The sequence below is a fragment of the Anser brachyrhynchus genome (genome assembly GCF_964034855.1).
Source record: "Anser brachyrhynchus genome assembly, chromosome: 5".
In the NCBI taxonomy this organism is placed as follows: Eukaryota; Metazoa; Chordata; class Aves; order Anseriformes; family Anatidae; genus Anser; species Anser brachyrhynchus.
The window spans coordinates 46,008,441-46,031,470 of NC_137699.1; the positions used below are offsets into that span (position 1 = coordinate 46,008,441).

Below are 23,030 nucleotides of genomic sequence, written 5' to 3' on the forward strand. Positions count from 1 at the left end.
GCACCTCTCCTATGAAGAAAGGCTGAGAGAACTGGGGATGTTTTCCTGTATAAGAGTAGACCTCACTGCAGCTTTTCCATACTTAAAGAGGGCTTATCAAAAAGATGGAGAGAGAGAGTTTTTGCTCAGACAGATAATACAGGACAAGGGGGAACGGTTTTAAACTAGAAGAGGGGAGATTTAGATTAGAGGTTAGGAGAAAAATCTTCACTCAGAGGGTGGTGAGGCACTGGAATATGTTGCATGGAGAAGTTGTGGATGCCCCATCCCTGGAGGTGTTCAATACCAGGTTGGATGAGGCCCTGTTTTTTTACAAGGTATATTTTATAAAGTTTTTTTTTTCTTTTTTTTTTCCTCTTTGCATTTTCTTTTACTTACTTTAGTAAAAATACTTATTTCAAGTCTGCCTTTATCTCATCATAGATGATATATCTATGATATAGACCAATATAGTTTGATTGACCAATTAGGTATAGGACATCTGAGTTTATACTTGCTTTTAAATAAGAGGTGCCCTGTGATTTCAACATGTCAGTTGATCTCTCTGTGCCTAACTTTTCCTCACTATAAATGTGGGTGATATTATTTACATACTGTAGTATGTTGTTATAAAAGTTATTAATATTTCTAAAGGTATTAAATATTATACATTTTCAGGTATTACAGAAATATATTAATTCACCACGTTTTCATGTGTGAGACATATGGCTCTGTTTAAAAAAAAACAACTAGTAGACAAAAAACAACCTTGAGATCCAGCAGCAATGTGGATTCCATGTGTACAGGATCTCAGAACACTCTTTTCATTGTTTGCTTCCCTGCCTCTAAGAATATGTAATGCCCATCTCTTGTTTAATGTCTCCTCTATTTGATACATTCCTGTTAGATCTGTTTCTACCAAAACGTGCCCCTCTCTTTGATTTGTTCTGTTTCTAGCTTTATTGTACCTTATCAGTAGCTGTGGGTTACCTATGGGCCTATTTTCAAGGACCGGTTCTTTTAAAAGAGTTCAATTTATCTGAATGTGGATTATTCACACAAAAATATAGTAACTATTTATCCCTTTGACCCTTATCTTTCAATACCTCTGCTAAAACTCTTTGCATTATTGTTACCTAACACCTCCAAGGAACACCACAATGGACTTCCACTTTTCAACATCATTCCAAAATGATGCAGTAAAAATTGCTGCCTGTCCATTCTAGACTGTCTTTCATTATTTTTATGACCTGCTTCAAGCTTTGAGCAGATTTACTATTGTTATTTATATTCAGTATCAGTTCCTTAGTATAATTCTCACAAGAGGGACTGGAGATTCCTCTTTAGCAGGTCAAATTATTTCTCCTCATCTCCTAAGGGGGAAAAAAAAAAAAATAAAAAGATAAGAAAAGTTAAAACACAATGCTGATTTCTCTCTTTCTTTTCTCATCTATGGCATATGCTTATAAACAAACTTGTCATCCTCTTTTAAACTGAGTTTAAAACGTTCCTCTTTAACAAAAAAGAAGCTTGGTGAAGATCGACAAATATTTTTATTTCAAACTATATTCAATTCAAGTTGATAATTTTCTAGTTGGAATAAGATCCATCTTTTTATTTTTCTCTACCCCTTCAGTAGCAGATAAAAATGTAAGTTCCCTTCAGTTCTCTCATGTCTTTGCATCTGTTACATTTGCTGCAGTGATGGATTTGCTATTTTTCACAACTAGGGTAAGAAGCCATTGCAAAGAATTGGGACAATATCAATGGTAATGAAGAAGTGAATAGAGAGATTACCTTCTTCAGAGCTTTATCCTCTTTCCATACAAGTTCCTTGTTCAGAGGTAGGTGAAAGTGAATCTGTGATACTCCTCTCTTATCTCAGGTCAGACGTCTCAGAGCATGAAAGACTGCAGATTTTAGACCCAAACAATCCTCTCAGATAACTGTACATCGCTGATGTCAGGTACAAGTAGAGACTCTACTACTTTGATAGAGTCAGGAAAATAATTGGCAACACTTTCAAAAATGTCTTTTTTTTTTTTTACTAGATTTTACTAGTTGAAATTTGTGTCTTCTATATTAGTTTGTTTGCCTCGTGTCTATTAGGAAACAAACCGAAATAATAATTACTGTTACAGAGAAGGTTCAGAAGAACACTCCTGCCTCTCCCTCCCCCCATCCTTCTCCACCCCCGCCCCCCCACACCCCCACCCCAAATAATTTAATTATTGAAAGGATACATGGGAAGGGAGATTTGTATAGAAAATGATGAGTTCATGAACAGGGAAAAAAAAAAAAAGATTTCTAAAGTGAGGTCTGAACTGAAAGTGAGAATTCACACATACTGTAGAATGAATCATCCTTACTAATGCACTCTAAACACAACAGTCGGCCCCCATGGATTCTTGGACAAGCTTGACAGACTGAGAGTTATTTCTACCTGCATCACCCTGGGCGTTATGGCTACGGTGCACTTACAAAAGAGAAAATATATTCATTGCACAATGTGAAGCCATCTGTTGTAACAAGCCACAGTGCTGGTTTGACAGAGAGGGAAATACATATGGGACACTGATGCTAGTATATCGTAACGAAGCACATGAGAGTTAAAACAGCTGAATTGCTAGGATGTACACACCAGATTATTGCCTCCTCTTATGTCTGCAGTTAGAAGTATTAATATGGTCAAATTGAAACAAGCCCAGAAAATTTCTGGAAATGAAAGGAAGACAATTGGAGAATAATGGCCAAAATTGTAAAACTCTAAATGTTAAAACACTCTAGCTATGCTCAGGAAACATCTGCAGGAGCTAAATCTTTTGGATTCCCCAGCTGTATTTTGTTCACTCCTGTCTCTGATAAGCGTTAATAGACATAAATAGAAATAAAGAAATAAAGGGTGCCAGAAAGCTGTCTTGACTTCTCTGAAAGGGCACTGAATAGTAAGAGCATCTCAATGGGAAGACAAGAAGGTGATATTGCCCACTTGAGATGTAAAAGTGACAGGTATCTTGTGTCCAGAATTCTCTGCATACCTATTCCCATGCTAATATCTTCTCTTATCTTGGAAAATACCCACTTTTTTTTTTTTTTTTTTAATTTCCAATTCCTTTCTATGTAACACAGAAAATCTCAGTTAATCTGTGATTTATTTTATTTTTTTTTTCCGACAGAGAGGACAGACATAAAAATGGAACTACACAGACCAGCACATGTTGGAAGACCGTATCTAATACTTGTAAACTACTGTGAATGAAAAAAAAAAAAAAAGTTGAAAGGAAACTACAGTGAACATGGTCCTGTGCCCACTGTACCCAAAGGTAAAATTACCATTTACTTCAATGACACAGGAGTAGGTCCTATTTCTCATTGACCTCCACTGTTTCAAATGTAAATTTTTCCAGCTTTACTCACATGGAAAACTTAAGGGTGGGCTCAGTTACTAGTCATCAAGAAAAGCAAAATCCACACTCTATGTTTAAAAATAAATTATTTTTTTTCTGTGATTATGTCCCTTTTTTATTAATTTCCCATGAATATTAGAGTGAATAGGTTTCACTAGGAACAGCATAAATTAAGCACACATTGAAAATTATTTATGAAAAACAGATCTCATTTTCACAGTCTTGATTGTTTACATCATGATTTACATGCATGTGAACTCTTCACCATAAAGACTGTGAACTTTTTCCAGCTATATCATTATTCTTTAAGGTATTTTTAACTATTATTATAGTTATATATATTATATATATTATATATATTATATATAATAATATATTATATTATATAATTATAAATTATTATATTATATTATATATTAATATTATATATTAATTATATATTATATATTATATAATTATATATAATATATAATATATATATTATACATATTATATATATAATATACTATATATATAATTATAATTATATATTATATTATATTATATATTAATATATTATATTATATATATTATATATATAATAATATATATTATATATATATTATATATATATTATATATATATATTATTTAACTTTAAACTATTCTTTACTTATGGTTTTAGATTCCATAGGTAGTCAAATTAATGTGGAGGAGCAGCCTTTTGCCCTTTGAGACAAACAGTTTTGCAGATTGTTAAGAGCTCTGAAATGATCATCAGTTCATCAAAGTTCGCTGACAAGTCGTTTGATGCTTCATCATTGATATTTCATGACAAGTTGGTATATAGGTGTATCATAATAATCCAACTTATTCTATTACCATAAACCCATATATAACAGTCCACTGAAAGAGTCCTCTGAACAAAGACTGAAGAACAAAGGAGCTTCTAGTAACAACAGGAGTCATTTCCTTTGTGCTGAAGACTTGTATTTTCTCTTTAGTAGAATTGGATGTATCTTCTCATGGCTCAATATCTAGAACATGCAAAGAAGTCCAGTCCTATTTTGCTAGGAAAATGTTTGAATTTGAATTTAAATAGCAGCAGTCACATTGAAATGCCCTTATGAATGTCATAAAATAATTATAATAAAAAATACCATTGTATACAGTGGTGAGTTGAGAACAAAAGGAAACAAGATACAAAAGCTCATTTATAACCTGTGAAAAACGTTAAAACAATTTACGTTTCTAATTGTTCCATATTTGGAGTTGGCTTCCTTGGACATAAAAGCTCTAGGTTGCTGTCCAGACACATTGCTTGCTAAAAAATCCCTACCTGAATTCTATAATTTGAGGCTTAGACATTGCTCTTATCACTCATCAGAGACATTCAAAACAATTAAATTATTTCCAAGGAACCCTAGACAGACAAATACCAAGTTGTGGAGAATTGAGGGGGAAACTGTTGGAAAATTCCAGTGATTTATCATCAAGTTAATGGGCAAGGGATTTGATTGGCAGTATCCCCAAAAGGTGAGAAATGCAAGAGAAAGCAAATGTCATTGCGTGTTAAGTAACAAACGAGTGAAAGTTGTCATATCATAATTTTTCACAGGGATGGGTTTGGCTGCTGCTTGGCATCTGGTGTATAGTTAAATCTGCATGTTATTGTGTCTTAATCAGGCAAATCCGAGTGGAAATAAAAAAATAGAGATAAACCATTTCTAAATTCTTTAGAAGACTCATTTCACAGAGTTCTGTTTCTTCCTGAAGTGAAGAAGTCATATTCCCCACTTATTTCCTTGTCCTTACTGATTATTCCAGACCTTTGGATAACACTCAAAGCCACGCAGCTTATAAAATAGAAGTGGCATTACATATTACTCTGGGATGAAAAAAGTATATATATGATTAAAAAAAAAAAAAAAAAAGGAACCAAACAATGCTGAGACAATTATTTTACCCCAAGAAAATGAAACCAGGTAGAAAGAAGTAATTGCTTAGAAATTACTCATATTGACGTTGTATGCCAGGTATTCTCTGCAATCCTGAATCACACTTTCCATTCATTTTTGTGTTGGTACAGCTCTCAAAGAAAAATAATATTTCAATTTTCCATGCTATATTCAAAGTTCATATTGGAAACAAATGTGAACCCTCTTTAGAATAACAACCTTCTGTTACTTTTTCTATAAGCATTTTTTTTTCCTTTTCCCTTTTAAGTATGTAATTCCTTCTGTCTGGTTTTATTAAGTGTGTGAAAAGGTAGGCAGGCTGCCCAGGTTTTGGAAATTAAAGTTCTCTGAGTAGCTCAGGTGGTTGCATGAAATCCAGAAGCTGAACAGCTAATAAAGAAAGAACATATGACAGTATGATCCCACTTTATATAGGAAGAAAATGAGGACATCCTATCTACCGATGTCTCTGCAAACTCAGTTCTGAGGTCCACTTACCATGGTGGTAAAATAAGGAGGAAACTTCATGGCAAAAATTAGATAATCTGTTTAGCATGCAACAGAAAAAGGAAAAATCATACAAAAATCATAATACAGCCCTGTTTTCTAAAAATGAGTTTTCTTTGTATGACATTGGAAATATGAATTATGTACACACATAAATATGTCTACATATTTAACATCATGTTCAGTTTCTTTGCTGTTCCCAGATACTCTTAAAAATAAAATGGCGAATTAGATGAACGTTGACATAAAATCGAAAACGTTGGTGACAAAAATCAACAGACCAAACAGACAAAAACACCACCAAACTTCTTGTGCCAGGCAAAAGACATATATTATTTTGTGGTAATCAGCCAAAAACAGACCTGCAGTCTCTTCAGTCTACTGCAAACCTTTTGGAAGGAAGGTGATTTTATTTTATTAACTTACAATCATAGAATGGTTTGGATTGGAAGGGAGCATTCTTTTTGGGACCGTTCTAATACATCCATGTCCTTCTTGTGCTGGGGCTCCAGAGCTGAACACAGCTGGGGGTCTCACAAGAACAGAGTAAATATGAAGAGTCACCTCCCTTGACATGGTGGCCATGCTTCTTTTGATACAGCCCAGGATACAGTTGGCTTTCTGAGCTGCAAGCACATATTACCTGCTCATGTTGAGCTTCTCATCAACCACCACCTCCAAACCCTCTTCCTCAGGGCTGCTCTCAATCCATTTTCTGCCCAGCCTGTATTTGTACTTGGGACTGTCCTGACCCAGATGAAGGACCTTGCACTTGGCTGTGTTGAACTTTGTGAGGTTTTCCACAGGTTCGCTTCTCAAGCCTGTCAAGGGCCCTCTGGCTGCCATCCCTTCCCTCCAGCATGTCGGCCCCACCACACAGCTTGGCAACCTTGCTGAGGGTGCACTCAATCTGACTATCTGTGTCATCAACAAAGACGTTAAACTGTGCCAGTCCCAATACTGACCCCTGAGGAACACCACTCGTTACAGATTTCCATTGGGACATTGAGCCACTGACTGCAAGTCTTTGAGTGTGACCACCTAGTCAATTCCTCAATGCCAAGTGGTCCATCTGTCAAATCCACATTTCTCCAGTCCAGAGACAAGGATATCATGGGGAACAGTGTCAAATGCTTTGCACAAGTCCAGGTAGATGATGTCAGTTGCTCTTCCCTTATCCACCAACACTGTAACCTTATCATAGAATCACCAGATTTGTCAGGAATGATTTGCCCTTACTGAAACCATGTTGGCTGTCACCAGTCACTTCCTTATTTTCCATTTGCTTTAGCATAATTTCCAGAAGGATCTGCTCCATGATTTTGCCAGGCACAGAGATGAGACTGACTGCCCTGTAGTTTGCTGGGTCTTCTTTTTTCTCTTTTTAAAAATAGGGGTTACGTTTCCCCTCTAAAAATATATATATATATATATTTCATTGTTTTATGTTATTTTATTTGAATAACATTCTTTGCTTCTTTATTTCGCTTAACAGAATCATAAATTCTAATAATGTTTAACATGTCAAAATTACAAAATGATTTTTTTAACAAACCACAAAAAAAAAAAAAGCAACACAGTTTAAATAAAACCAAATGCTTGTTCAAAAATAATGAAAAACTACCACTTTTTCAGTTCATATTGTTGGGTTACTCTGGTTATTTCTATCTGATATCCATATCTAAGTGGCTGGGCCATTCACATGTCCAGTTACAAAGTTCTCATAGCCTACATTCTGCTGTCATTCTTTCTTGACTTTTGAAGTCTAAACTGTGGCATTTTATTGGTTCCATCATTGAACTGCAGACCCGTCCTGTATTTTTACCATTTCTGTCACAGACTCAGTTAATGAAACCTATGAACAATGAAGATAATGGCAACATAGAATAGCAACACAACTATTTCATGTCATTGTTCATCATTCATCCTACTGAAGATTCTACATTTGAGTTATTTGCTTTTCAAAGATCCTAAAATCAATGAAAGGAATTTTAATTGGCTTCCTCCTCCATCCTTAACACCTTAATTCTATTTGTGATTCAAATAAAAGCTAGCACTATCACTTAACTTCATTTCTCTCCTTATCAAGGCATCCAGGTTCTGAGGTGATTATCCTTACGTAATCTTAATTCATGATATATGACAATGTAGATGTGGTGGATTATTATACAGGATGTACAAGTGATTGATACTTTGGTATTCATTACAGTCCTTCACTGAAACAGAATTGAGTGTTACATATCATCAGAGGAACAGCTGCAGAACTGACCCAAAGCTTCCCTAAGATATCATAATGCAGAATACCCATCAAAGTGGTGACTGAATCCAGTGGGAATGAAACATCACAAAAATTTTAACAACATCATTCAAAGACAATTTTTTAATAGTAAGGGCTCTATGCAATTCAGTGTGTTTGTTCTTATGTATTATGTATAGTTCCATAAGGCATATTGATAATTTGTAAAGACATACCTATTCATGTACGTACTTACTAGTCTGATTCTAATGAAAGACGATAAAACTGGAAACAGATGTTTTTTGAAAACCTCATCCATGCACTTACAAAATTATTTCAGAAAACAAAACAATATAATCTCTTTATTGATTAGTACCTCTGAACAAGACTCATACATTCCACAGATTGTGAATTCTTGAGGCATTTAATAGATGTCGTGAATTCTTGAGGCATTTAATAGATGTCTTTATGTCCAGATATCCAGAACTAAAATTAAAAACTTCACTAAGTAACAGTAAGACGATAACAGTAAGTAAATAATAAAAGTTTTCACATAACTAGAAGTTTCATACTGATTTCTGAGAGAAATATTACAAAAGTTGTTAAAGACCTGAGAGTCATGGAAGAGAGCAACCTACCCCTGTCAAATCTGAAGTTTCAGCAAGGCTAGTGATAAGTTTGGATTGAATTTGAAATTACTTTTGGTAGAATCATAATTTTTATGTCTTACAGAAATGTCGCAACAGTTCATTTTGACATTTCCTCAACAAAGTGTATTGACATTTTTGAGACATTATGATTTTAAAGTCTTGTAAAGACAGACAAGGCCAACCAAAGGCAAGATTCACAAACCAACTGGATGAATTAGCCCTTTTTCTATCCAAATATCCATATCATTAAAGCCATGAGATACATAATGAGGTGGCTGGATGACTTTTTAAAAGATCCTCTCATCTATAAAGGAACATCATGAGTAAAAGTCCAAATATATAGGTTGAAAATCATTACTGGAAAATGATGCTGGAATCTCACAGAAGCAAATGACCTAATACTGAGTAGGAGATGTTACACAGGCTGAGAGTTTATCATTAAGGGTTTTGAAAAGCAAAGAAAAATAGACTGTGTTGGTGTGATAGCAAAATAGCAGCCAAGAGACAAGGTGTGACACAGTTAAAACAGGAAGCAAAGATAATTGTCTTTGCAGCAGCCTTTGGATGGAATAATTGTCAATTATATCAGTAGACACATACAACCAAAGATTCAACTGTAAAATGACAGTGATAAGTCATAACTAGTAGAGGTGTGTATTTTCTTAATAAAAAGAAGTTTGGTATGGACTGAGAATCATACACGTGCAACATAATTGCACAATTGCATATGTTTTCTTCTATTATCAGTGACAGAAAACTCTTTTCCATCCTTCCATCTTTTTCAGTGCTAAATTTAAATTTTACTTCCAGTAAAACTTTGTGAAAGTGTTTTGAGATGAAATGCCAAAACATGCAATATATGCTAAATTTCAGTATCCGTTTTCATTAATACCTGCTAATCTGGTTTTAAAATATGTCAGAATTGCAGAAGGTTGGACTGGGATGAAATTACATGCCTTCTAAGTTTGGGGTATTTAAACTTAGTCATGTGGTTTGAGGCATTATGTAAAGCCCTAGTGAAATTCAGACACAAGATTTTGTCTAAACTTAATTTCCAGCCCTTGTATCTACTTTCCTTGCTTGAGATCAAGTTAGGTAGAAATTTCCATTTCAGCATCAACAGTGTAGTTAATATGACCAGTTTATGCCATAATAATAATATAACTTCTCTCCTCCAAAGAAAAACTGCAAGCTTAATATTCTTTATTTTCACAGAGGCAAACTTGACGATTTGCATGGAATTTCACTTACTGCTTTTGTTTGTTTAAGGTTCAAAGCTTGAAGCCAAACTCCAAGGTAGGAAATACCATATGAATCAAAACAAAAGGGAATTTTCATCCCTCCTGACAGAAAATGTTGGCTTTCTGGTCAGCTATAATTACAAGGCCTCAATCTTTTTCATTCCTATGAACTGGGAGTAGACAGAAAGATAAAGAAAGCTGACAACATAGATGTATTAAATATTGAATCAGCATGGAGTACATTCAGATAGAAGCTATTTTTATTCCAATAACAATCTTGAAAAGGTAGAATTTCCTGAAAACATTTTTATAACATTTCCTCATAGCAGTACCATGAAATGAGACAATTCTGTAATTGTAACAAGCTTATTACTTCTGTAAATCTCTTTGTTTTAACTCAAAGCAAGTAAAAATAGTAAATAGCACACAGAGATGTTCTATTCTATTTGAAGTCATGTGTAAAACTCACTGATCTCAGTAAATGAAAATAATCAAAAACCTTTCTCAATAAGCACAAGCTTTCATTATGAGCCCATTTTGTTAAGTCAATGTGACAATAAAAATTATGAATGGATAATAAAAGATATGGCAAAGCACACAAAAGTAGGCAGAACTCGTATCCAGCAAAACTAATCAATGTCTAACTATTCAGTAGATGAAGACTCAGCTCTTCAGTAAAAAATAAAAAAAAATAAGAAAATCAAAACAAAACTAAAAGCTCTTATAAATCCCATTAATAATACAACAGAGAAAACAGCTGATGGATTCCCTTGAAACCATATTAGAATGGGTCAACTCACTCTACTGAACAAGGCAAGAAAATAGTCACCAGCTGAGTAAAGCCAAGGGTTGACATAATGATGGATGACCAGATGGTCTTACCACAAAAAGAATAACTTGTCCTCAACAGTAGAACACAGTTCTCAAGAATAAATATATTGACCCAGCCTGCAAAAGAAAATGGAGAACAAGCCAGTTTAAATTGAAGGCCCCCACTATACATATATAAATATATATATATATATGTACTGATATATTCAGTAATTCTCTCTAAAGAGGAAAGAGAATGTGAATAAAAATGAGAGCCATGTAAGTGCTTTTGGAAACATCATTCCCCCCCCCCCCCCTTTTTTTTTTTCCTCATAGATGTATTCATAAATATTCATTTATACCTTATATATTTTTTCTTACATTGACAAGTTTTGTACCAAACAATGTTCAAGCATCTATCTCCTCTTGAAACAAACATTTTTGTTCCAAATGCAGTTTTGATGCATTTTTATTTTCTTCTCTCAGGAATACACTGAGGAATACACTTTGGGGAAACAATTTTTCATTAAGAATATATGTATTCCTATTTTGTAGTGTAATATTCTATTTGTGGCAAAGAGATCATCTGAAGTTGATTTCTTAAATAAATGTTTTCTGCTCATTCCCAAGCCTGTTTTTCCATATATCAGTCCCACTCTAATAATTTTTGAAACTTTAATTCAGTCCTTACCAAACATACACGGGAATGGTTCCAGTCCTATGGATATTATGTTGCTTTTCAGTATAATTGGAATCTGTTAGATGGGTAAAGAAGATGAACACTTTTATTTGAGAAAAAAAAAAAAAGTAGTCTGAGTTCAGAAGATCTGCTTAGAATACTGTATCATCGAAAGCAACACCAGAATGATCTGCTTCTTTCCCAGATGATGATTTGAGGATGCAGAAGGTAAGTTAGAGTGCTGTTGGGAGAATTAATGGCCTTGTGGAAATGGGAGGATTTCAAATGGAGGGAATCAGAAGTTAGAATGGGTGAAGGCAATGAAAATGTCAAGTAGACTGTTTAAGTTATTGCAATAGAGAATTATATTAAAACAAAACAAAACAAAACACAAATTCTTAGAAAAGATTTAATTTATTCCTCTGCTCACAGCACATCTTGATCTTCATTATGTTCTTCAAAATTAAAAAAAAATAGAAAATACAAAATCTTTTGATGTAATTTGATCTATTTTCACATTTTTTTTCTGTTCTTTATGAGAATTGAGATGATCCTGAGACAAAAACAAAACTAAATATATATATATATAATTTAAATAATTTCATGTAAAAAAGTTAACACTTTTCTCTCACCTTTTTTTTTTTTTTGGTCAAAATTCCTTTCTGAATTTAATTGTTTTGGACAGAATCCAATCTGAGCTTATGTCATCAGAACACATGTACCGTAACATTACACATATAAATGACTAAAAAGTCAAAGTGTCATCTTCAAAGAAAAACTGTATTAAAAAGAGTAACAGTAGGTTTCAAGTGTTAAATACATGCATATGTTCACATAAACATGCATACAATAGACAGGTTTAAAAAAAGCATTGAGTCACTTTGCATGGCTATATAACTGTCTTCACTGGGCATAAGTTTGAAGCTTTTTTATACTATCTGGAATATACTTGTCAGTTGAGGTTTTGCCAGGAATCATGAGAAAAGTTCACTAGAGTTCTCCCCCTTACCTTCTTGTATCAAACCACAATCTCTTTTTCTTTTCAGGTTCCCTGAAACTCCTGATCTCTCTCCTCTGTCAAATGTTGTTCTCTGTGACTTACTGATTTATTATTAGTATTATTATTATTTTTTTTTCACCAACAGACTCCATTCAGTTTCTTTCATTTACTACTTCTTATCTGCCTGCCTTTTTCTTGTGAGTATGCATTCTAACACATTATGTAGAGATAGAAACTGTGACTAACCTTCATCTCATAGGCTTCACTTAAAACCATCATCAGCATATTCATATTTACGAAAGAATGAAAAGAAAGTGAACCAGGGACTGTTGAGCATGTCTGAGAAGAGGAATTGGCAGCCAGAAGGGAGGATGAAGAGACTACAATAAATAACTTTTTTTTTTTTTTCCTTTTTTCCTCTAAACAAAATCCCTCTGGCAGCCCAGGATGAGAAGAATGTTCTTTAATTAGCACAGAAGATGATTGCCTGCTCTAGTGAAGGGCAATTCGACACCATCCAGATAAGGTTTTGATTCCTCTCCCTGAAGCTACAGCAGGGAATTTGGATGCATCAGTCATAACTGGTGATGAAATAAAGCAGAGTATGTTACAGAAGTGAAAATTAGAAAAAGCTTTGTAGTACTTTCAACATGTGCTGAATGTATATTTTGTTTTCTAGGACACAACGGGAGATAATTAGAACTGTAAGTACCAAATATATGGTAGCCCATCACTGAAATAGTTGCAACCATATCTTTTAATCAAAGACTTGAAGGTGGTTCTCAGGTCTTTCTGAGGCCAAGAATAGGTCTTTGCACTGCTAGAAACTAGAGACATTGAAGACAAATTCTCCAAAGAGAGGTAAAGCAAGTTTAGAAAACTAATTTATTAGTTGTTAAATACTACTTATGCTCTGTGGCTGTATGATGAAGATGGCAATCTCCAAATAAATGGATCAAAAAAAAAAAAAAAAAAAAAAGCTTAGAGACAGGTTACTCTGAAGTACTGCAAGTTTGCAAGTTTTCTCTGAACATTTCCTAAAATATACTTAGTATATAGACACAGTCAGTTGATATTAGAACGCAATGTAGATTTTAATTATATGAACCTAAAGCTACTATTTATATTATTCACAAAATATTTTTTTGTCATCTTTCTTGGAGACATTCTAGTACTTGCTTGTAAAGTTTTCTTAGAATTATCTGTAAGTGTCTTAAATTACTGTGGAGGAGTTGAATGCACTCAGCAAGATGTAGAACTCATACCCACTGTCCATGGTTTTAGTAAGGTACACATATTAAATCACAATAGTTTAGAAGCCAGAAGATATTTCTGATAGGTTTCAGCTAACACAAGCTTGATTCCATGCCCATGTTTTTCTTCACTGAAGCAGTAAGCCACTGAACTTTGCTTGAACTCAGTGTCTCAGAACAGTGCAGTACATATTTGATGCAATACATCCTGTTCAGATTTAATTTGTATTTCTTTTAATTTTACAAAGTTTATTAACACTTACCACACAGCTAAGCAAGAAAGACTGTGTATACTGTTGTTTTATCCAGAATTTGAACTCTGTTAAGAAACATTCCAGGAGAAGTTATCCGCACAAAATACTCTTCCAACTCCTAGCATTTTTTTTCCTACAAACTCTGAAAACCAAGACAAAGACTTCTAAAATGGAAATTTTGTGCTATGATCAATAATTCATGACTGAAAGGTTATTTCAATAGCAAGACTCATGACATTAGCAAGTGCTAATAATAGGTGCAGTATATTCCTGAGTGTATTACATTTGAATATAACTCTTCATTTAAAAATGAATCATATTTCTTAAGATCTTTTTAAGATCTTATTATTATTTTTTTTTTCAGAAAATGTATTTTCTGTTCTGATGAACTGATAAAAAGTACAAGGAAATTTGTTCTCGTAAGTATCAACTTTATACTTGAACTAACTGGCAAACTCATGCTGCAGTAGGTGTTGACAAACACAACAAATTTGTTATGCAAATTAAAATCATGTGACCTTCTTCCAATAATTGTATTTCAGGTCACTGAAATCATGCAAAATATGTTTTGCAGCTTTAATTGCACTCCCCTTTCTTCTTCAATTTGTCATATGCTGGAGTTGTACAGCATTTTCATCTGTCTGCTGTATTTAGTTTTGTTGTTAATTTCAGTGAAGTGGCTTCCAAAATAAGGTTCTATTCAAACATACAAAATGATGTAGCAAAATGGCATCCATGTTCATCTCAGAAACATACATATGGAAAAAAAAATAATCTTTGGTTATTGGTCATCACTTTTGATCAATACTTATGAAAGAACATTGCTTCATGCTTTTAGTACTACCGAGATCCAAAGTTGCAAAACCAAATACAGTCTGGATTCTCCCAAATGCTTATAAATTATGGAAGTGGGCAATAAAACAGCACTATCTGATGAGGTAAATCCATAGAGGAAAATATTTGAAAAAATGTTCTTGCTACTTTGGAATGAAATGCTACTTTCCAGGAATGGAATTTTTTGTTTTGATTATATATATTTAAAAAAAAAAAAAAAAAGAGGTATGTCCTCACCACCAGGTGACACTATTTTTGCAATTGATACTTTTTTTTTTTTTTTTCTTCTTCCCCTGTGGAAATATTTCTGGCAAATTACACTCTTTTGGAAGGCAGCAGACAGTCTGAGTTGGAAAACTAATCCATAAAAATAAACTCAGTCTGACCATTGTCTCTGCTTTTTCCTCTACTGTTCACAGAAGTTGGGAGGCACTAAGTATTTTCACAGAAGTGAAAAAATATAACAGTCAGCTCTTCAACACTTGTGATTAGCTCTTAAATTGTTATCAGAAAAAATAAAATCATTCCTTTCACCCAATTTTGTAGGTTATCGAAGTGCATAGTTAATCATTTCTGTATTATCATATTAATCTGATATGAACCAGTGAAATGCTGTTTCGTGCCTTGTATTTGTTACTTTCTGCCATAAAGTATGAGCTGCAAAGATCAATGAATGGTACATGCTTGTAATCACTAAATGTGACTTTTAAATCTACTGAAAAACAATTCAGTCAAAGATGGTAGAAGCCTTTTAAAATCATGATTAGCCTGAGGGGATAAAGAAATTGTTGACACTGTGTCTGAAATTAAATCGGAGATTTTAAAAAGGTGAGTAAAATCAGTGTATGCCTCCTACCACATATTTACTAGAGAGGAAAAAAAAAAAAAGTTTCTAATTTTTCAGACAGTGTTCTACTTTTAGGTTGTATATAAAAAATCTAGAGTCCTCTACATCTTAAAGCACAGATTCATAGATTTTAAGGTCAAAAAGAACTACCATGATCTTCTTATCTGACCTACAAAATAACTTAACCTATTAAAGTTCACCTCTCATTCCTGCAATAGAGTAATTATTCTTTCCTGTTCTATAAGTGAATGTCATTAAGCCAAATGTGAATTGCTTTGTTTGTCCTTGGAAAGACCCTCTAGAAAAGGTGTTACTATCCTGCTACAAACCAATTCAATTGATTAAATTCATCTGAGTTGCCTGCTTCCTCACAATGAGATCGCTTTCAGCCCTACTAGAGAATAGGAGCAAAAGGACTGCTTATACCCTAGAGGAGAAAGAAAGTCCATGCAAAATTGGAAGTTATCAGATTGCATCTATCTTATTTCCATCAGACTATCAGCTTGGTTTAGCAGAACCCTGAATCAGGCCTGCAATGTTAGGATTATCTTCATGTTTTGTGATAGTTTGATGATACTGGGCTAGGAAAAGTACATTTTTCTATTTTCAGACTGCTACTTACAGCAGTTATAGAACTCTATAATACCATCCATAAGTTACACACATTTGCATACATGCAAATATATGTATAGTTTGGAATACATTGATATATTGGCAAAATGTGTGGGGTTTTTTGTTTGTTTTGGTTGGTTGTTTTTGTTGTTGTTGTTTGTTTGTTTGTTTGATTTGTTTTGCTTCTAAATAGTTTTAATGTCCTAAAATTAAATATATAGAAGAGAGGACAGAAAGTCCTTGTTATTACTACATTTATCTTTCTGGAGAAAAAAAAAAAAAAGACTATTTAGGCAATTTACCATGTGCTTGGAATATTTGTTCCAGCAAAAACAAGAATCTCAGATTGCTAGAACACAAAGTATTTATAAAGGTTGTTGAATTTCCTCAAAGGTTGCTGAGCTTGCATGATGGGCTTGGAAATTAGGAAGGGCTCAATTTTCTTTTTAGAGATTTGAAATTTAACGTTCCTGGGCTTACCGTTGAATACAATAATTTAATTTCTAATGCTACCTTTTAATAAGATGCTCTTGCATATATATTATTTCAAGCATGTGAAAGGTGTTACTGATGTCCATGAAAACCTCTGTGCCCTTAAATTCACATTTATGACACACTGCTTTGCAGCACCAAACTAGATAATTTGGCACAGGATAAGAAGACAAAGGATGATACAGACACTTGACAAACTATTGATATGGCATGCTTATTTGTATGGCGTGTACGTAAACCCAACCACATTCTCTTCCATACACAAACACAGGGAATTTCCTATATCTGTTGGCAGTGGTGACTCTACTATAATCTCCTAGCTGAGCTTTCCCAAACAGGACTCTCCAAGGCTGGACACTTACACCATTACCTAACTTGGCCCTGATCCCAAACAACTCCCACGATGCCCTAGTTTCTGACTTAAAAAAAAAAAAACAATAATAATAATAATAACAATAAAAATCTCTATAACATATTATTTTCCTTGATGATTTCTCTGTTGTATCGCAGGCAGATGGATATGAAAAATGGTAGCCAAATCACGTTAATTAGGGAAAAAAAGAGTGATTCTAAGAATCCTGATTCATCCTGTATGAACCATCTGTCATCATGTGGATTTTCTACAGTCCTCTCCTTCATCCTGTAACTGGACTGGCCAAACATATTCACCCAGTCAGTCCAAGAAGAACTTTAAGAGTTGTTTTGTACCTGTACTTAACAGCTTAAAATTTGTGGTGCTGAGAGCAATAAATAACCTTCATTTAATGTCTTTCTTTGCTCCACATGAGCTACAGTACCACAGAATATTATCATACAGTTTTGTCTAATTTTAAGCTATCCATGTTTTCAGCAATTAATGAAAGAATTTATAGTTATGAAGAAGTAACGGTGATAAAAAAAAAATCCAATGAAAAACCTGTTGCAAGGACAAAGGACTATTACTTACTTTGGTCATTTTTGATTGCTGTATGCCACACAATCCATTTGCCTCACCCAGTAAATAATCTTTTTCACTCTGAATGACAATTACACTCCAGGTAGGTAAATACCAAATCATTTTGGAATTATAAGTGTTGGCTAAAGAAAACTGAATGATCAGATTAATATAATTTCCACAGTTACAGTTTATCATGGCTGAAGAATAAATAAATTAATGATCTTGTCACCAACCTGTCAGCTTTGCCCTCTTAGATGGTGAAGGGTGAAACAAATCATGTCAGTAAATACCTTGATTAAAATGAAAGCTCACAAAAATAAAATAGTTTTTGAAATCAGAGATATTTCTCCCAGTAACTAGCAATAACATTTTTATTATATTTATGTTTTTTGCAATATTTAGTATTGCTCAAATTTATGTAAAGATTGATTAAACATGTGAATAACACCGATGCCTAATTTGATCACATTTATTTATTTATGGGTAATTTACAGTTCCATAAAACCCTCATGTATTGCATGCAGCCACTTAAGAAAAGTACTTTGTATTGCAGTATGAATAGTACCAATAATTATATTGCACATCAAAAAAACTGAAAGGATGTTTCAGTAATCTGCAGTTAATAAAGATGAGCTTAATTCTTCAAATACACTGAAAATGAAGATGACTCTTCTGGTGTTCACAGAAACTTCAATATACATTTTTGTCTGTTCTACTGATATTTTTCTCACTTTGCTTGTGTCTTTGTCTGGAACACTTACTGAAATTAGAATAGGGTCTCTTATTCTATTTCTAAATAATAAAAATGTAGAGGTCTTGGGAAACTGTCTTCAATTTGAAAGATCCAAGCTGATTTCTACGCAGAATTTTGAGAAAGTTAGGAATAAGTCCAAACTTGGGGTGCTTATCTCTATAGAGCTTCTGCTACTGGGTGCACATTGATGATACACCTTCAACTATGAAATTCAATATACTGGAAAACATACTTCTGAAACTTTTGTTTGTTTAAGTAGCCAAAATGTGCATTACTAATCTAATCTGCCTGTCAGAAGGTTCTGATAAATTCAAAAGGACCTGAAACATGTGCACAGCTGTCTACAGGCTGGCTACTCTTGCAAATTTTTGCTGAATCTTTTTGAAGTAAAAACCTTAAAAATACTGGAAATTGGAAAGGAAAAAAAAAATCCTCACTTTGAAAGTACAGCATGAGGTTAGCTCATACCTCTAATAAGGTATGCTAAGGAGCATACTTCTAATTTTGGGGTGGTGTATATATTCTCTGGAAACACTGATATGACTTTTTAGTCATAATTTAGCTAAGCAAAATTAATACACTGAAGAGGCGTTAGATAAATTTTAGAAATTAGAAAAATTTTCATTTCAATTATGAAGTTTCTGAAAACTGTACCTTGTTACAGCAGCTAGGGAAAGTTATAGGAAAGTAGAATTTGAGCGAGTCCATGACAAAGTTAATTTTACATTTTCTCCTACACATATTGTTTATTGGAAAAAGATAGACTTGCCACTGTAACTCAGGTGACTTCTGTTTTTGTTCCTTATTATAAACTTCCTTTGTGACTTCAAGAGAGGACTTTGATTTCTTTGTGTATCACTTCTCTCTCTGCAAATGAGCATACTACAATTTCCTTTCCTCTAGCCATTGTCTACCTTATTTTTTCTTTTAACCTGGGAAATGTTTTGAACAGAGACTCTTACCTGCTTTATGAAAAGATACTTGTTTTTCACTTTGAACCTCAACCTTCCTTCAAAAAGAACAACAACAACCATAATATTAATAATATATCAGGATCTATTATCTTGGTCAGGAGCCAAAGAGGAAAAAGCCCTTTATTCAGTTTGATTATCTCCAGAAGGATTTCTCCCTGAATTAATTTTTAATAAATTCTGACATATATATATATATACACATATATATATATATAAATCATTTCCCTCAGGGATTTTTTTTTTTAAATGAAAAACAATCTGTTTTCTCCCCTTTTTTTATACATTAAAATAAATAAATAAATAAATAAATAAAATAAAAATCCTGATGTCTTCAGTATCCAAGGTCCCATACAAGCGTGGATAGAATAGATATCCAGCTTTTAGGCTATTATTACATAAGCAAACAATCATTCAGCCTGAAGTATTCCACAGCAATTATTTCTTGTTATAATCCCTTCTAGAGAGCTTCTCTTTCTTTAACAACTTAATTCTTTACACCATTTCTTAGTTGGAAATACTTTTTGACCAACTTTAAAAAAAATAATAATCAAAAAAATTAGAAACCAAAATACTATGCCATTGAACTACAGTGTTTAAAAATCTCTGAGTAACTAACTCCCTGGATTAAGGCAACAGTGCACAGCTAACAAAGGCCACAAAATAAAAACACATGACTATCTATGCTATGTTTCCCAGACACCCCTCTGAAGTTTTTAGTTGGTACTTAATTACTTCATTAATTGCTTTTTTGGGGGAGATGTTTTGTAGGCTTTGAGGAGGACACACGTTCACCTGGGGGTTCCCCTGGGCTATCATGCTTGTTAGGAAGGTGGGTGGGCTTGTAAGGGCCTAACAGCAGGAGGCCCCACTCTGCAAGAGCAATTAGCAGCAGGCAGCCAGTTTTAGTTCTGGAAAAGAGCAGAGGAGGTGAGGATGCTGGCTCTAGGAGAGGAGGTGAGTGTTGTAGCTGACAGAGGATGGTGCAAGGGGCAGGGGACAGCGTGGAGCTGCTGAGCATGGTAGGCTCAGCCATGTGCCTGTGTGCTGAGGCTGGCTGGGGTCTGTTACTGGGGTCTGTTGCTGTGGGGCTATGTGGTGGCAGGGGGTTGGACTTGGGGAGGTGCCTGTGCATGCTTGCAGCCAGCAGGACAAAGGAAAATCTGCCAGCTTTAACTTTTTTTTTTTTTGGGTGCATTTAGAAGGCTTGTTTCTATATTAATATTCATCTCTAATATCTACCAATAAAGGTATTTGCTCTACCTTCTGAATGCAATTTAATGTAGTGATAAATTTTTGCACTTTTGTATGATGTGCAAGGTTATACTGTGTTGCTTGGTGTACTTTGTTTTTACTTACAAGTAAGCAAGTTTTCTGGCCTGGTGTTTGTGCCCACAGTGATCTGAAGTAATTCCTGGAGCAAATTCTTGTGGGTAGCAGTAGGTTTACAAAGGCTGAACTATATTTAAACTGTGGTAGAACACTTCCTTTCTAATCTAAGTCAGTAAAATCATCTTTAGTTTAGCAATTGATATATATATATATACATATATATTTATTGCTTTGAATCCTTTCTCTCTAAATGTTGTGGTCATTCACAGTTATGATGTCAGTAAGGTTATAATGACAATAATATTAGTAAAGAATCCTCCCTCCCTCCCACTTTTCATTTTTCCTCACTACTTTTTCTTTGAGTGATACATGTCTCAGCTTCTCTTTCCAAAGCTCCCTCCCTGCCTCTGGTTGGGCAGCATGGCTGTACTATGGGGCTGTTCATGAGAGAGTTTGCAGGGGCCTCCTGCTGTTTTGATAATGGAGAAGACTTGTTAGCATAGCTGTTTCTTGGAGAAATGCTGAGGATGATTTAGGGCCTGTGAAATATTCTCTGAACAGTCCCGTAACACAGGAGGATTGTGGTTTTTGACAGAACTGGTACTACACCACTGAGGTGGTGGGGAATTTTGCTACTGGTTAGGGAGAGAAAGCCTTGTATTTCCATGTGAAACAGTGGTCTATTCAGAAAAGTTCATGTTTGTTGTCTTTAACATATCTGCATCGTTGCCCCTTCATTAATTACATAAAATAAGATTTCCTTATTCTAGTACTTGCTTTAAGAGCAGTGCTATTTTTAATACAAATATAACTAATAAAATACAGAAAAGCTACATAAAGCATTGAAGTACAATTACATTTATTGATAAGATTAACTATTTTAATATTTATTCTCACAGACTGCAGTTTATGTGTATCAACATTGTGTACATTAAAAAAATTTTTTATACACAATGTTCAAATTACGTGTATATTAAAACAAATTTTAGCAAGATTTCAATGTTGGAATTAAGAGATCTGAAAGCAAGGAAGTCAGCTGTATTTACCTGGTGTGGATATCTATTTATTTTTATGAATATTTCCCTTCATATGCTTAAAATATAGCTATTTTTAATATATATATGTATATATATTTAAAGCACCTTTTCATGAGTAACGTGTTTCAAGGACAATGAATCAAAATGAGACAGCTTGAGAAATTAGGTGAATTATTTTTTTTGGTGGTTAATTGAATTGTTATTGTGATATGCCTGAGACTGTTTTTCCTTTTTTTTTTTTCTCATATTATAAGCCAGACCAATAGTATAGATATTAAAGAAGGGCCATATGCATAGCTAAAACATATGCCACAGAGGGTTGCTTAAAAATGAAACGAGTACACCTGCTTACACATCCTTGCACCAGGCAAGTTGCAATGTAGCTAAAGCCATTAATTAAGGAGTTAGGTATGGACAATGGTTTCTACTGAAGGGAAGCATACAAAGTGTTCTCTCTGGATCAAAAGATGCAAGAATTTCAGATTCAATTGCCTTCTTATTAGCTTGGAAGCATGATCCGTGGGGTACAGCACTATTTACTAGCCTCCAGTTAGACTTTGTGCCACTGATCACCACCTTCTGGACCTAGATGTTTAGCCAGTTTTTAATTTACCTCACTGACTATTCATCCAACCTGTATTTCATCAGCTTCTCTATGAGGTTCTCATGGAAGAGAGGGGTAAAAGCCTTACTGAAGCTGACAATATCTGTTGCCCTCCCCTCATGTACCAGGATGGACATTTTACTGTAGAACTTTATCAGGTTGCTTAATCATGACTTCCCCTTGGTGAATCTTTGCTGGCCATGTCAGTTTCCCCTTGTTCATGTGCCTATAAATGATTTCCAGCATCGGCTGCTCTATCACCTGCCCATGGATCAAGGTGAGGCTGATGGCCTACTGTAGTTTCCTAGGTCTTCCTTCTTGCCCTATCTGAAGATAGGAGTGATACTTGCTTTCGTCCTCAGCAACCTCTCAATCACCACAGTCTTTCAAAGATTGAGGGTGACTATGCAATGAAAGCAGCCTTGGCACTTGTGGATGTATTCCCAGTGTCATTGCTGCAGTAGGCTTATATACCTATAGTTTTATACATTTTGATGTGAATTCCTCAGTCTTGCTTCAAACAAGGAAGTTATTTGGACATATCTTTCTTGTTACATGACTAAAGTAATTTTAAGATTGTGCAGGGGGCTTCACTTACACAATCCTGAGCCATTAAGCTACCATTGCACGACAGGCCATTCTTAGAAATGCTGAAGCT

At 34.3% G+C, this 23,030-nt stretch overlaps 1 protein-coding gene and 1 long non-coding RNA gene across 31 annotated transcripts in view; one reads left to right on the plus strand and one right to left on the minus strand.

The window, feature by feature from the left end:
- Positions 1-4,429: 4,429 nt before the first annotated feature.
- LOC308195556 lies at positions 4,430-14,253 on the minus strand. Its single transcript, XR_013951610.1, has 3 exons — positions 12,692-14,253; positions 11,458-11,521; positions 4,430-10,904 (listed from the first exon to the last, which is right to left on the minus strand). It is a non-coding gene; the product is annotated as an uncharacterized lncRNA (long non-coding RNA).
- A 5,409-nt stretch (positions 14,254-19,662) lies between these two features.
- Positions 19,663-23,030, plus strand: part of LOC308195746 (uncharacterized protein) — a 262,179-nt gene continuing 258,811 nt past the window's right edge. For 4 of the 30 annotated variants that reach the window (XR_013951816.1, XR_013951817.1, XR_013951818.1 and 1 more), the window contains exon 1: positions 19,743-20,356. The gene's annotated coding sequence lies outside the window, so the exon portion shown is untranslated. The other 26 variants (XR_013951804.1, XR_013951805.1, XR_013951806.1 and 23 more) reach the window with 17 other exon arrangements.